Genomic DNA, 13,735 nt, shown 5'->3' with positions numbered 1-13,735 from the left:
AGTTCAAGTGAATAAATAGTTTCTGCATTTCATGATGTGATTTTAATTCCTCCACCTTGGCTGCTTAGGGGATGACAGCTTAATCTTCTATCATTGAAAGTAAGAAATATCTATATTTCCATGATCACTGAAAGTTCAAATTAGATTATAAACTGAGATAGAACTGACCTGAGGCTTATCGGAGCTGAGGCAGTGGGACTGTGTGAGAACAGGAGAGATTTAATCAGAAAGAAAATGCTGCTTAAGAAACTGTTTTCACCCTACCAAAAGATGCTTGAGTTTAGGAGGAAAGAGGACAGAAGATGAGCAAGAGAAAAAAGGAACATTTCAAATATTTTTTTAAAAAAGTAGTATTACTCTTTGGTAACTTCTCCACTCAGTTGTATTTTAAAAAATTCCTCACCCAAGGATATGTTTATTGATTTTAGAGAGGAAGGGCGAGAGAGAGAGGGGTGTGGAGACATCAGTGTGAGAGAGAAACATCCCAAATCTGCCCTGACCGGGCATCAAACCCACAACCTTTTTGGCTTACAGGACAATGCTCCAACCAACTGAGCCAGTGGGCCAGGGCTCCACTTAGTTGGGTTTAATAGAAAGTAATCTCCCGGTTATGTTCTTGAAACAGACAGAATAATTGAGATATCTGCCCTATTGGAAAATAGCACCATCTCATAATATTATGTGCTTTGTTTTTCATGCCTTTTTGCAGCTGACTTGCCTTTCCCTCTCTTTGAAACTTGGCTGCTTTATTTATAAAGATGTGATTTTTATCTTTTCCTAAAGGTGTTGTTTGGAGGACCAACGGAATGGTTATGAAAGCAACTCTGTAGGTCAAATAACCAAGCCTGTAGGACTGCGCTGATACCCTGAACCCATAACCCACTGGGGGCTTGGTGTGTGACTGAGGCAGAAATGTGCATACTTTACCCTGGTCTGCTCCTACTCAGGGCAAGCAGATGTGGGCAATGAAGTTGTGCTACTGCATGATTTTTCTGCTTAGACAGAATGATGGCCTACAGCTAAATTTTAACAAGTAGGATGATTGTTGCTTCTCTAATGCCTCTGATTAAGGTCAGCAGCGGACATCACTTGGGAGTAACTAAGATTGTTTTCATGGCCAACTGATACAGTGGAAACATTTTTTTTTGGTCTTAAAATGGGGGACACCAGAAGGAAAGGTCTTATATACAGATTGTATCAGTTATATAATACTACTAGAGGACCCGTGCACAAAATTTGTGCACTCAAGGGGTGGGGGGGTCTCTCAGCCCAGCCTGTGCCCTCTCGCAGTCCGGGAGCCCTTGGGTATGTCCGACTGACAGCTTAGGCTCCTAGGGAGCGGGCCTAAGCCATCAGTCGGACATCCTTAGTGCTGCCACAAAGGCGGGAGGGGCTCCCGCCACCGCCACTGTGCTTGCCAGATGTGAGCCTGGCTTCTGGCTGAGCGGTGCTCCCCCTGTGGGAGCGCACTGACCACCAGGGGGCAACTCTTGCATTGAGCGTCTGCCCCCTGGTGGTCAGTGCACATCATAGCAAGCGGTTGAGCAGCCTTAGCATATCATTAGCATATTACACTTTGATTGGTTGAAGGGATGACTGGATGACCGGACACTTAGCATATTAGGCTTTTATTATATAGGATGCGATATCATCCCCAAACCAACAACACCCATTTATTTACTCATATGCATGCGATTTGAGCAGGGCTCAGCTGGGCTGGCTCATCTGTGCTCTGTGTGGTGTTGGCTGGACTCACTCATGTGTTTGTGGTCAGCTGGTTGGTTCCCATGGCCTCTCTGACATGCCTAGCAGTTGGTAAGGTGACTTGGTTCTCCTCTGCACGGCTCCTCAGCAGGGCAGACTCGGCTTCTTATGTTGCATTATCAGGTTCCCAACCAGTTACCACAAAACTCAACCCCCTTAAGAAATATTTCACCCCCTTCCCTGGACCAGTTCTTGTACTTCCTGTGTATGTGTCACAAATGTTCTCAGAATAGACCCTTTCATTGAAATGTCCTGCTCCGCCAGTTGCTGCAGTGTTTGGCTACCCCTCCTGTGTATTCCAGCATGGGCATAGTTGCTATTGTAGTCATCTCTTACCTTACACCTTCATTCATGCATCGGATCCTTGTGTCCTCAAAGCCACGTGGCTCTCTGTGGCAGGTGGGAACAATGCTCCTTTCATCTTTATTTTTTTATTTTATTTTTTTAAAATATATTTTATTGATTTTTTACAGAGAGGAAGGGAGAGGGATAGAGAGTTAGAAACATCGATGAGAGAGAAATATCGATCAGCTGCCTCCTGCACACACACTCCCCACTGGGGATGTGCCTGCAACCGAGGTACATGCCCTTGACCGAAATCAAGCCCGGGACCCTCGAGTCTGCAGGCCGAAGCCCTATCCACTGAGCCAAACCGGTAAGGGCGCTCCTTTCATCTTTAGGCTGCTGTTTCAGAGGGGTCCTCAAGCAAGACCACTATGTCCTCATTTTATTCACCTTTCTCCACCCTCTGTTGTTCTTCATCCATTTCAGACAGGAGTCCAGCATGGGTGTGGTTTGGAATGAATGAATATGATGAAGGGTACCCTACTGAATTAATGTAATGGTATTTTATTTGATGAATCCTATCATGCCCCATTCTCTCTATCTTTAAGGTGAATTCTCCCAAGGTCCTGACTTTTTAGACAATCTTTGGTCTTCATCTAACTGTCCAGCTAGGATGTCTACTCCACCCATAATTCCTCTCCTGAACTAGCACAATTATAAAGTGAGATTTGTCCCATTTCAGAGATGAAGAAACTAAGCAAAGGAAATGGGAAATTTAACTACTTTAGCTTAGGCAGTCACTGGAGGTTGTGGGGGGGCGGGCGGGAAGTGAGATTCTGGGCTCTATTTAGTCCATCCCTCAGTTAGCAAATCCTCTTTATCCTAAGAAATCAAAGATATCCTGTGGGGGTAGCAACGAGATTCTCCATATGGTGCTCTGCTCTTTTTCACCCTTTTAATTTGGCTCATTGTTCAATCTTAATTTGTAATTGTCACAGCTGTGATTACATTCCCGATGTTCCACCAACTCCCTAAACCCTTGAATCTGAACCCTTGGAGGTTTTAATTTTATTTTTGTTGAGAAAGGTTATGTTGTCACAATGGGTAAAGCTAGCTCTTTCGTGAGGGAAAACATTTTTCTTTTTTTTGAGAAAGATAATTCTAATTTCGTATTAAGCCTCAGAATGGGCTGCGACTGTGGAACCTCAAGTGCCGGGGAGTTGACAACTCAGCCATAATCAAGCTAACTGAATTGGACAGAGCAATGTGAGACATAATTAGCAATTCCGTTAAGCGAGCTGTCTCCTGAAAAACTTAAAATACCTCCCCTGCCTCATGCATATGCAGTGCCTCATTTGCTATTGTTTTTATCCAACAGGTTGAAATTTAAAAGGAAAAAATTCTGAGCTGTCTGTCTCACTTTCATCCTCCCCATTCTCCTCTCTTTTCAGCAGCACCCCTCCCACCAGCTAGTCTCATTCCAATACAGCAGGTCATCCCAATGCCAACTGCACATTGAGAAATACAAAATACTCGGAGCACATTTTTTTCTCTTGCTTGTAACTTGTCAACCTTTCCTCTCAATTAGATCAACCGAGCAGGTCCATTTTCCCTGGGGAATTATGACCATTTGGTTTTGTAGTCAGGCTTCTGACGGGAATTCTTTCTGTCACTTGGTTACCAGGACATGAGTAGATTTGTGCTGAATGGAGATTGATGGTTGAGCCTACACTTCCCACTTGGTCTCCTTCTGCCTTGATGGGTGAGGCTTTCCCATTCCTCCATGTTCCTGGTGGTTGAGCTTTTGCCTGTGGATGTGCAGGGAGACCTCAGAGGCAATGATGAGGGAGGGGGAAAAATCAGACTCTTGCTTTTACTGTGCTATCCTGCCTCTTCAAACAACCAATCATTGTCATAAGGTCCTTCCAGAGTAATCACACCCAACGCATTTTGGTGCCAAACAGACATTCTTCTAATGGGGACCTCCTAGGCTCAGCTACACTAAGGGACAAAATATAAACAGATGGAAATGTATTTGGTTTTCTATTTTAGATATACTATAAGTAGATTTCTGTATCAAATCCGATGATAATTTTGGTAGAGAGTTTTAAGGGGAAATAAAAGGAGAAAGGTCACCAGTGTTATAAATCAGAGGAGGGAACTTGTTCGTGTTTTTTTTCCTCAAAGTTAAATTTGCCATAGCAGGTTGGCATCTGAATGAGTTCATAGGATGAGAAATAAATTTAAGGACAGGATTAAGTAGAGGCATGTCTTCCCCTCCCCCATTTCTGAAAGCCAGTAGATATCATACGTATTATATCATTTGGCAAGTGAGTTAGCCTTCATTGATAGCCATCACACACTGTCCTCTAATTGTTTTCCAAATAAAGGTCTTGTTTTATACTCCCCCCCAAAAAATATTGTAAGATACTTGAGTAGATGGGTCATCTCACATACCTATTTGAGGTGGCCTCCCATGGCTCCCAGCCCCATTCTATAAATGCATTCAGCAAGAAAGGAATCCTTGCAAATCGTAGACAGGATGATAGACAATGAAGCCACGAACCTGTCTTCTATCTGCAGTATCCCTCAACTCACGAATGTGTGAAGGCCAAGGCCATGACCCTTCAACAGAAATGGATGGACAGGAGGCTTGAAAAGATGAAGGCCAGAAGAGATGAAGAATGGGGTGAAGATGGGGAAAATGTGAAAGGTGGAAGAGAATTGGTGGTGGCTCAGTTTCCAGGATGACAATTTGGACAGGGGACAAGGTCCATGTCATGAACATGGGGAGCAGAGTGGAGGATGTACTAGACATCATGCTCCCTTTGACTGAATAAGTTTAGTTAAGTCTCCAAGGTACCCCAACTAAATGTCTCTCCAGCAGGAGATTGAGAACTGAGGGAGCCAGTACCCAAAGAACGGGGATGAAATAGTAGCTGGACATTTGAGGCTTACAGAGAGGATTGCACTTTGTTAGCAGTGAAAAATGCCATCCTTTGCCTCCTTGCACAAAAAGTTCCCAGAGTTTTGAAAGGAATTAACCTGGTGTTTCTACTTTAACCCCAATAGAAGCCTAAATCCCGAAAAGTCTCTGCAATAAGTATATTTTGTTGACAGATTATTGTATGGGGTATATAACCTCCCACTAAAATCTTGTCTAAATCCACCAGAATAGTGAAAATGAATGATACTGTATCAAAGTCCTGGTGGTATTTGCTGCGTGGGCTTCGACTTTGCTTCTTTCACCCTTAAACTTTTTTTTTCTTTTTTAAGAAAGGAGTCTATTGAGAAATCTTATTAAAAATCACAAGCTGAACAGCAGAACTTTTTCTTTTGAGGCCCAGAAACAGATTTTAAATGAAAAAAAAAATTCCTTTAATCTTTTTGTAGCATCTTGACAGTTTTGCCAGGAGATGTCTGCTCTGTCTTCAAAATATAATTGCTTTTGGTCTGAAGTAGTTTATTTCCCACTCTTTTTCCTCTGCTGGCAATCCTTGCCCTTTATGCTGAGTATTTTCTCTTACTTTTATGGCTACTTTTCTGGAAGGCAATGGAAAGGGGTAGGGAACCAGGAGACCAAGGAGATCAGAGTGATATACTAGACCACCTTTTGAAGGTAAATGTGGAATGAAGAGAGCATCTGTAAACCAAGGAACAAAAGACTAACATTTTATCATCAAAATGAGGTTAACCATCACAGTGTTGAATACCTAGTGCCACAAAAGGTATTTGACCTTTTAAAATCCATCAGAGCATGTTTCTATTGGTTTTGTTTTCAATAACTCAAGTGAAATCATATCATAATTGAAAACCTTTTCAGCAGTATCTTTTTTTAAAATCCTTACCCGAGGTTATGAGTATTGATTTGAGAGAGGAAGAGAGAGAGAGAGAGAGAGAGAGAGAGAGAGAGAGAGAGACGGAGAGAGAGATCAATATGAGAGAGAAACATTGATTGGTTGCTTCCCATATGCACCCCTCCCGGGAATCGAACCTGCAATCTTTTGGTGTATGGACAATGCTCCAACCAACTGAACCACACTGGCCAGGGTGGCAGTTAGTGTTCTAAAGATCCCAAATATTATAAATATTGGAATAAGTGTTATCGGATTGCCATAAAGTCTGCATCTATGGGTTCTCCAGCACAAAACATTTCTGATCTATAAAATAAACCTAGTGGGAATCAGGAATAGGTGATCTCAGCCAGAGGGGAGCTTCACTGGTGGGGTGGGCGGTTAGGCCTCAGTGAGAAGCCCTAACTGCACCGTAGCATGGTATGTCCTTCTAACGCCAAACAGAAAAGCAACAATGATAAAGGGAAAAAGAGGATGTGAAAGAGAGTTAGAGGTGTTGACCATCGCAGTAAACCTAATAGTTTTTTGGGACCCCTTGCAATGCAGTATACATTCCCCCCCATATATTTATGTCATTGTTTTTTTCCCCAAACCCGTTCTGTGAAGGGAAAGGTAGGCCATCAGCTCTTTCACGACTCAGTTTTAGGAATGTTTCTGGCTTCTTTGCATCAACTCTCTAAGGCCAGGAAAGCCTGGAAGAGGACTGCCATGGGTGTTGCAGGGCTTGTGGGTTGAAGCATCTAACTCCCTGCTGCCCACTCTGTCCAGATCTGATCTCCTGGGTGAATGGAGAGTTGTCTAGTAGAGCGACCTCTCTGCTTTTCTAACTGCTTAAGAATACAGGAGAATAATAACAATGGGGGAAAGGCCTCTGTTGCAGTACTCCTTAGAAACTATACCAGGCACGCTGTTGCTTCCACCCGCCTTGAGGCTACTTAGTTACCGAGGGCCAGTGTGGAAACCGTGCATTTCGATGTAGGCTTCCTGAAATGCTGTGATGAGAGAGATTATGTGGTCCTGTCTCCACTCTATGGGGAAGGATGCTGGGATTCATTGCTAACGTCTATCATGGCCACACAACGGGGTGGCTTTGCCAATTACTCACCATTTCTCACTGAGTCACCCACTAGCAGGGGCAGGATGATAAGGTGTTTTAAGAGCTAGGTTTTGGACTGCTCCAGATCAGATTCAAGTCCCGAATCCACAATGTACTTAACTGTGGTGTCTGGAAGAAATTACTCAAACAATGTCTCCATTATTTCATTCTTTAGTTGAGAATGGCCATAGTATCTACTTTGGGGTTATTGTGAGGCTTAAATGATACAATGCATTTAAAGTACATAATACAATGCTTGGCACGTTAGCTCTTGATTAAATGCTACCCGTTAGAAATAAATGGAATGAGAGTGGAGGGTTAATTTAATACCCCACTTACTATCTTTTATATTTCTTTCCTTAATCTTAGGGAGGTTATATCTGTAAGGACACCCAGTTGACATATTTTTCACAGTGACATAAAAGAGTACTTATTTTTCCACTTATTATTTGGACAGGCTTCTCTTCTCTCAGGATCAGAAGTCCTAAGTTGGCTAATTGATTTAGTCAATAATGAGCACCAAATGCTGAATGGGAGGCTTGGGGAAGAAATTTGCGAAACCACAGATGAAGGTATGATCCATTTTGAAAAATCTGGATGAGTGTTACAATTTTTTAAATATATATTTTTTATTGATTTCAGAAAGGAAGAGAGAGGGAGAGAGGGATAGAAACATCAATGATGAGAGAGAGTCATTGACCAGCTGCTTCCTGCACACCCCATACTGGGGATTGAGCCTGTAAGTTGGGCACGTGCCCTGACCAGGAATGGAATTGTGACCTCCTGGTTCATAGGTCAGTGCTCAACCACTTAGCCACACTGGCCGAGCCAGTGTAATTATTTTAAAGGGCTGTAGCGGGTGCAGGGGAGAGAAAGCCCTGATGTCTATGTTTTTAAAAAAAATATATATTTTATTGATTTTTTGCAGGGAGGAAGGGAGAGGGATAGAGAGCTAGAAACATCGATGAGAGAGAAACATCAATCAGCTGCCTCCTGCACGCCCCCCACTGGGGATGTGCCCGCAACCAAAGTACATGCCCTTGACTAGAATCGAACCCGGGACCCTTGAGTCCACAGGCCGACACTCTATCCACTGAGCCAAACCGGTCAGGGCTGATGTCTATGTTTTGGGGGAAGATGATATTGCTTTTGCAGACCACAGTTTCTCTGTCTATGCTGCCGCCTTGTGGGATAAGAGAAATATGAAAGGGATTGGGGAGGGGCTGAAACTGAGAAATGTAGCCACAAACCACTGCTTTTTGTCTCAGTTCCATTAGCACCACACAGTCAAGTGCTCCGGTATTGTGAGTGTACTTGGGTAGCTTGTAATTGCCCTGTGCTTTAGTCGAGGGATGGGTAATTGCTCCTATGGGCCATGGATTTCCTGCTAGCAGCAACTGATTGAAAGCAGCCATTTATTGTGGTTAAAAACCCAGACTTACTGCAGTGTTTACAGATAAACCTTCTGTGCCACAGTCATTTACTCTACCCAGCCGTCCATATATTAAAGATATTACACACTCCCCCCTCCTTTTCTCTTGAAGACAGATCAACTGTTGTTTTCTTCAGTCTGATTACGTTTTTGTATATAGTATTGTTGTGCCAACTCATTTATTTCATAGCTTATGCTTTAAATAAAGTGGCATTTCTTTGGACCTACAGTCCATGTGGGAGACGCTAGTGTGGTTTTAGTTACTTTTGCAAAGGTGCTTGTTCTCCTCTCTGTCCCTCTGATAAGCCAAATGCAGATGTTAGCCCGTGTGTCTGTCGGTGCCCTCATGACTTGGGGTTGTGTCAAGGCAAGCTATTTATTTTTAGCAATCGTGAGTTTTTTGGGGGTTTGGGGGAAGCTGAAAGAAGACTATGTGTATTCTAATTCTAAAGACTCCTGCATCTGCAATGGATACTATGGGTGGTGCTGCATCACATCATAAGATAGACGACACTCTGTGTCCATACTCAGCTATTTGGGCTTCCCATTCCTACGCCCTGCACTTCTGTTACAACCAGGTTTTAGGGGCTAAATGAATGGTTTGGCATTGACGTGTGATTGAGATCTGTTCAGTGGATATTAAAATTTTGGGTGGTTTTAATTCAGTTTCTGAATAGTAACATTGATACCATCTTCTCATTGCTCTATTTATTCTTGTGCCAAGAATTTAAGAGTAATTTATGCTGTTTCTATTGGAACAAAGAAGATTATGGTGATCTTGACATTGATATGTATGTTCTCTCGGTTGATTGGTGGTAAAAACATGTGTAATCCATTGTTTAAAACCTGAGTGACTGGGATTTATAACATGGTCAGATCTAGTCAAATGAACAAAAGAGATGAGATTTGTGGGTTTCCTTTACCTCTGTCTGTCTGTCTCTTTTTGCAGCTCTATTGTCCTTACAAATATGGAGCTGATCCATTTATTTGTAAAGCCATGCGAAAGGGAAAATTAATTAGAATTCTCAGGGTTATGTCCAAACCTGGAACCTCGGTGAATGACTACTAATTAACCCTACAAATTCTGAAGTTGAAATTTGTGGTTTGAGCAGAAGCAAAATAAAGCAGTAGAATTGAAGCAAAAAATCCATGAACTAGGTCCCCTTGTATCTGGCAGGTGGGTATGTCCAGGTGTTTAAGAACATGGCTATAGGACAAGAAAATAAAAATTTCACCCCTATGATTGTACAGTTGTATGAGCATTTTAGTAGATCAAATTTTAACACAAAGATTAAGGTAGTAATGGTTAAATTTACGAAAATATTTTTTCATGAAAGGCCAAGGGAAATGATAAATGAATGAGCATGTGTTATAGGCTAAGGTACTTTGCTCATATCTACTTATTCATTGTTTACTTTAGGAGATGGATGTTATCTTTTTAAAAAATATATATATTCTTATTGATTTCAGAGAGGAAAGGAGAGGGAGCGAGAGAGATAGAAACATCAATGATGAAATAGAAACATTGATTGACTGCCTCCTGCATGCCCCACACTGGGGATGGAGCCCGAAACCCGGGCATGTACCCTGATGGGAATTGAACCATGACCTCTTGGTTCATAGGTAAATGCTCAATCACTGAGCCACACTGGCTGGGCATGGATGTTATCTTCTTACCTAAAAAATGAAGAAGCAGAGACTCTTGGAGGTTAAATAACTTGGCCCATTGTCACAGAGCTTGCAAGAGAAACAGCTGGGATTCTAATCCAGGAGTCAGGCCTGACTTCTAAATTCATGCGCATCCCATTATTTCACCCACTCCTTGAATTTTTCTTGTGATTTCTCTGAATATCAGACGTCCTTAGTGCAGTTAAACATGATTTGATTGATCAGTATTTGGTTTTCACTCGGTTGTTGAGGAACTCATTTAATTATTGATTCATTCCGCTAATATTTATTTTTGTATCTCCCGGGTGTCAGGCAGTGCTGGGCATGGAGAATACAAGATTAATGAGGTGTGGTTTCTGTTCTTGAGAAGCTTTCAGGGAGGGAACAGATATGTAAAAAACCAAACACAAAAAACAACTTGTGATTTAGTATGAGAGCCACATTCAAAGCACCTTCAAGTTTCAGGGTGTTACAAAAAACAGAAAGTAATTGATTTGTGAAAGAGGTATTTGGCAAAGGTTTTTATTTTTACTTTTATGTTACTAGTATTAGTTTTTAACCAAAAAAAGGAGCTTTAATAGGACACGATAAGGAGTTTGGACTTGGGGGTCTTAAGAGATAATGATGATGATGATAGTGATAATAGTATTAATGTAAAAAAACAACAACACATTGAAACATGTAAAGAATTTTTGTGAGTTTATTTGAGCCAACCTGTCGACATATGCTGGGAAGCAGAACCTCAATGAATTGAGATAATGCTCTGGAGAATGGCGGGGTTACATTTGTATTTATACCTTGCAGTCAAAGGAGGGACGTAGGTGAGTTACATGAAATTCATTGGTGATAGATTAAGGAGGAGGGATAAAGTGAAGCAGGGGAAACCCCTGGGATTGGATAAAAAGTAAAATGATGGACACATACTTAGGTGGGTGCAGGAACAATTAACATGATAATGAAGGAATTTGTGTTATCTGTCCTGGCGCCCAGCATATTTGGTTGTGCCCCAGGGGCTCCAGAAAAAGGGAAGTTACAAGTTACCCAGACATTTCAAGGGTACATTATCATAGATGCAAAAAGACAGATAGGCTCAGTTAAGGTAAAAGTTGACCTTGTCAGTAAAGATACTGGCCTAGGAGGTAACTATCCACCATAACTGCTTCTAGTTAAAGTTTAATTTCAGACCATCTTTTGTGGTTACTTTAGGACTCTGAGTTTGCAAGACCGCCATGCAGGCCACCCCTGAGCTTGTCAGGTCAGCATGTGGCCCCTTTAGTCCACAATAGCTAATAGCATTTGAACACAGAATGTTCTCTAAAGTATCTGATTAAAGTGTTACCTCACATTTAAACTTCTCAACATCTCTGGGTATTAATCGTTTTCACACCTCACACCTCAGGGGTGAGGACACCAGGCCCAGAGAAGTTAAGGAACTACTAAGGGTAGAACCAGTTGGCTAGCTCCAAAGGCAGCCCCATTTCCAGGCTGTTTTCCTGAAGCTGAGGCGAGCTAAGGTTTGCTTGGAAGACTATGGGGTTGAGGGAGGTGGTGGACTTTGGGAGGGTTTGCCTGGCCAACTGAGTAGCATGTGCAAAGATGGGGGTTGAGAAACATTGTGGCATAAATTGGGGGTTTGTAAGGAGCAGCATATAGCTGAATGCACCTTGTACGTGGAGGGTTGTTGAGGACTGGGGCCCTCAAGCTATGCCCAGGTCAGGAAGGACCTATCTGGACATGATAAGGAGTTTGGACTTGGTGTCATTGAAGTGTTAAAAGTAGGGGAATGAAATGATCCCATTAGCCCTGGCTGGTTTGGCTCAATGGATAGAGCGTTGGCCTGGGGACTGAAGGGTCCCGGGTTCAATTCTGGTCAGGGGCACATGCCTGGGGTTGTGGGCTTGCTTCCCAGTGGGGGGTGTGCAGGAGGCAGCCGATCAATGATTCTCTCTCATCATTGATGTTTCAATCTCTCTCTTCCTCTCCCTTCCTCTCTGAAATCAATAAAAATATATTTTAAAAAAATGATCCCATCAATTCTCATGATGAAGGTACACACAGGTAATTAGGAGAAAGTATAACATTCAGGAATATGAGTGAAAGCCCTCAAAATACAGGGTGTACCCCCAAAATGTATATACGCTTTGAATGATTATAAAGTCAGTGTCAGTTAAACCTGAAAAGTAGTGAAAATTAAGTGAGTTATTAGCTGTTAAAGTGTGTATACATTTTTTGGGGACACATATATGTTAGTGGCAGGAATTTTAATTTTATTTTTAAAATACGTATTTTTATTGATTTCAGAGAGGAAGAGAGAGGGAGAGAGAGATGGAAACATCAATGATGAGAGAGCATCATTGATCGGCTGCCTCCTGAGAACCCTACAGTGGGGATGGAGCCTGAAACCTGGGCATGTGCCCTGACCAGGAATCGAACCGTGACTTCCTGGTTCATAGGTCGAAGCTCAACTGCTGAGCCACGCAGGCCGGGCAGTAGCAGGAATTGTATGGCCTCAACTTGAAAACATTTTAATAGTATACAATATTTATCTCAATATTTAAAGGTGCAATAACCTCAATTTTAATTGCCTTGCTTTTTTTTTTTCCTAGTCAGAGTGCTTCTAACAAAGAGGTTACACCAGTCCCTGAAACCGAAGTCTGCAAATACCATGATCGTGTATCTGCGTTTCAGACAGACCATAAACTTAATCACTCCCTGTGTCACCTGAGACAGAGATTCATTCTGGACCCGAGCTTCCGGTTAAATTGCTTTTTCCCAAAGGAGGGCCTCGGAAAGAATTTGTAAATCACAAATTTAGCTTATGTGTTTTATCAGGAGCCCATTTGAATGTTTCACAGACCATCACCCACACTCCAGGCTTCTGAGACCACAAATAGGTGTTGACAAGCCATTTTGGGGAGGGTGAGCCATGGCTGAAAGGGCCACTGGGTTACTGGTTTTGATGGCTGCCTTTCTGGGCACCGCTGCTGTCAGAGGGAACGCACCGCCCGAAGATTTAAAGTGAAAGCAATCTTAATCTCTTCTGATATTTCCCACCTTAGATTGGATCAGGCGTTGCCTGACATGCGCAGCTGTTTTCCCTGACTTGCTTTGCTGTTATATGTTGACCTTTTTTTTGGTTTATTGTGTTGTTGTTTTTTTAACTTGCTGGCAGTTTATGTAATTGATGGGCTTGTATGCCATAGTATGTCTGGAAATCTGCTGGTAATTTACTACAATGTCAGAATGTGTAGTGTTTTCTTTCCTTCCTCTCCCACCATCACCCCTGATGTCAGATAGTCAGTATCCCAACTGGTGAGCTGATATGATAAGAGAGACTCTTTTTTATCTCGTAAGTGAAAGGTTTGGGTCAGTCAGAGTCACGTAGGGTCAGCCTGTATTAGCAATTTCAACTTTTTGTAGACAGTCTCTAGAGCTCTGGTATAATATCTGAGTTTTAGGTTTCAATATATTTCTGAACAGAGATCCACCTCTGTGTGCCTTGCCCCAGCTTGGCTAGGGTGTTGAAATGTACAAATTATGAAATTATTCATTGCTTATGAAAAATACTAGTAATATTTATTTAAGTTTTATCCGATATAAAAAACTATAGGCATGCAAGACAAAGAAAATGAAAAC

This window comes from Myotis lucifugus, unplaced genomic scaffold (assembly GCF_000147115.1).
Source record: "Myotis lucifugus unplaced genomic scaffold, Myoluc2.0 scaffold_243, whole genome shotgun sequence".
Lineage (NCBI taxonomy): Eukaryota > Metazoa > Chordata > Mammalia > Chiroptera > Vespertilionidae > Myotis > Myotis lucifugus.
The sequence above is the reverse complement of the archived record's forward strand: the minus strand, read 5'-3'. Positions refer to the sequence as shown.